Consider the following 3,618-nt stretch of genomic DNA (forward strand, 5'->3'; position numbering starts at 1 on the left):
ATTCCTATACAAACACATAAAATTTTAAAATTAAAACAATGTTTCAGTTAAATACAATATTTTTATAAATATAAATTAATAAAGACAAACTATAACAAATTAATGCAACACTTTTGAAGTTATTTATAGCATATTCTCCATAAATTTTAAAATTAAATGATTTTTCTTTTTAGGTACATTGGTACCAGATTTGAAATTAAATGAACATATAAGATGTTTGTTATTGAGAGAAGAACATGTCATAAGATATATATGAAGAAAAATAGCATCTGCTCATATCATGCATATCAATAATTATAAGCGCGTGTTATGAATCACAATGTAAATTGATATACGAATGTACTTGGATAGATTATATTATTATCATTATTGGATTATATATTATTATTATATAGATGTATTTGGTCTGATGTAGCCTTACACAAAAATGTTTAACATTTGGCAGAAATTTGAAATTTATTTACACATATACTCTATTTAGAGTAAAAAATTAATTTTTAAATCTAAATAGAAAAAAATAGTAAACTAAAAAAAATTTTTAATTCGCTATTTTTTTATACTTTTATTAACAATTTAATTGTTTTTATAGGCATCTCCACTTGGAATTATGTCAACTTACTCGCGAATTAAATGCAATATTTAAAACACAAATAACAATAGAAATGATAACTTCTTTGACATATTTAACTAAAATGTTACGTTATATATATTAAGTGTGGGAAAAAGTTCGTGACGTTTTTTTAATGCCATCTAACGGAAAAAACGCCACAAACTTTTTCCCACACCTAATACATATATTTAACTTCAAATGATAACTTTATATCATCGCTATCAGATTGGATTCAAATTTATGTTTGAGTATCTTTATATATAGCTAGACTTTTCTGGACAAATTATGTCTGCGAGAATGTTTGTGCTAAGATAAAGCCATTCATAATTTTAAAAACATAAATGTATACATATTTATTTGTTTATTTATGGCAAATTATTATTAATTTTAGTTCAACGAAATAAATATAATAATTCATCGATTAACAGATGTTTCTCAATATGCTGATATACGTAAAGAAGTAAGATAAGTTTCGATAGTACTCAACAGACAATTGAAGTAAATTGTTTAGACTTAAATAATAATCAATTTGTACAGACTTATCAATTTACACTATAAATAATACATCATCCATTAAAATTGTCTGGACTAGGTTTTTTCGATTTTGGGAATGGTTTTTTGCAAAAAGTTTATTTCTATATTTATATTTTTATATTTTATTAAATATTTTCATTTTTATTTCTTGCATTAAATTACATTATTACCAAACGTTTCTTTATTATTGCTTATTAGATAAAATTTTAATATTATTTTATTGCATATTATATAATGAAAATATAAATCATTAATTAAAAAACCAATCCAAATATTATTTTTATTTATCTTTTATCAAAACTGATGTTTAGATTACAATTTAATTAACATTATTTCTTGCACTTTGTCATAACAATTTGGATGTTTTTGGTTATTATATAATTATATAATTCAAATGTCTGGCGCTTCTGAAACATGTGTATTAAAAAAATGATTAAGTTGATATCGTAAAGAAATAAATTATGATACAAGACATGGAAGCTATTATTTGCAAATAAATCAATAATATTTTTGTTATTGATATTTTTTGAATAGATGTGACATATGTGATATATTTGTAATGCTATGTTGTTGAGTGCGCATATTTTTGTTTTGATCACTAATGTTTATTAAATGATTAACGCTAGATGCATATTGTTACTTTGTCAACGTGAAACTAATTAAATTCATCTATTAAAATTTAATAATATAAGTAAAAATAATTTATTATTTTTGTACAAATTATTTATGTGATCACTATCCATATCAAAGATCTATCGTACAATTATATTGTAAAACTTTCAACAAATCCTCGCTTTCTAGTAAAGTTATAATTCTAATAAAGTAATAATAAAACATGTCGTTATAAAATATTAACGATATCAATATATCGTTAATAAAATATTAGAAATGTAGTATTAGTTGTAAGTAGATATCAAAATTTTGATATTAATCCTTCTACTTTATTAATTAAAAAATTTCTTTTTTCCCATCTATTATATACATAGATATACATAGTAAAGAATATAATCAATATTGTTTTCATAAATATAATTTACTTATATAATTTTGTTTATATATATATAAACGCTAAAATAAATCTACACATTGATTACGATGTACTATATTTATTTACAAACTACGTTACCAAACAGAAAGCAAATGAATTGGAATAAACAAATAGCATAAATTTACAAATAATAATTATACAATAGTACTTGCACAATTTTATATATGTTTTTATATTTGATATAAATTTAATATAAATTTGATATTTCATAATGAGAATAACATTGGGTATTTCATATATACATTTCTATGTAACTTTGTTTAAAATTTTTATTTAACTTTAGAACTTTAATATAACTTTTTCAAGAATAATACAAATAGTTATATTTTTCATCCCTAATTTTCTCTCTTTGTTATTACATAAATTACATTGTAATAAATTTGATGTTACGATAATAACATCATTTTTTGCTATCATTGTTAGCCTCATCACTTATTAGTCATATTATATAGCATAAAAAATAACGACATACAATAAAAATTGCAATATACAAATCAACATTGCCAAGAAAAATACGACATGTATTAGCATTAATGTAGACACGTAAATTAGAAACATCGTTTAAATTATTCGCTGCATGCAAAATTTAATAGTGATTCATCCCTTGTATTCTTGAAAATGGATCAATTATTTTAATATGGATAAGTACCAAATGAAATATATATTGCGATTATGAAATTCTGTTGTGACTGAAAATTGACATAATTGCTATGCCTTTGAACTTAATTAAATGAACTTAAATAATTAGTATAATCTTTCAATAGTGATAATCATGATCACTGTTTAACAGGTATCCCTTTTTGACTTATATACCCTAGAGAATCATTCATCACAGCAGTTCATTGAACACTCAAGTTTCTTTATTCTTGATTATGTGATTCCTTAATACCTACATCCTTTATTATAATTATTTTTACTTTCAGAGTACGATATCGAACTATATTTATTATAATTACTTTGAAATATAACTATCTCAATTGTATCTACGATTATGATTATTATCATAAAAAAAATAAAATTCCATTTTAATGTATTTATGTACAAGTTGTATTATTTTTTTATGTTATATATGTTAACATATAATATTGCATAATGTTATAACAGTTTGTATGCAATATTTTTCTAAATATTGCAATATTTTATTTTGACGAAACAGGAATATTACTACGATATTGCAGCAATGTTTTATTAAATATTGCAATGGTCCAAAATAATATTATTGCAATATTGCTATAATATTTCATGTTGTAGAATGTAACAAAGTGTTATAATTTATTATTTTTATTATAATTAAAAATAAAATTCTGGTCAGTTGAATTTATCAAAAGTTAGAAATGCATGTGATGATTAAAATATCGTACTCTCTTTATTTAAAAAAATATCCTCCACACACACACACACACACACACACACACACACACACACA

This window comes from Atta colombica, unplaced genomic scaffold (genome assembly GCF_001594045.1).
Source record: "Atta colombica isolate Treedump-2 unplaced genomic scaffold, Acol1.0 scaffold277, whole genome shotgun sequence".
Classification (NCBI taxonomy): domain Eukaryota; kingdom Metazoa; phylum Arthropoda; class Insecta; order Hymenoptera; family Formicidae; genus Atta; species Atta colombica.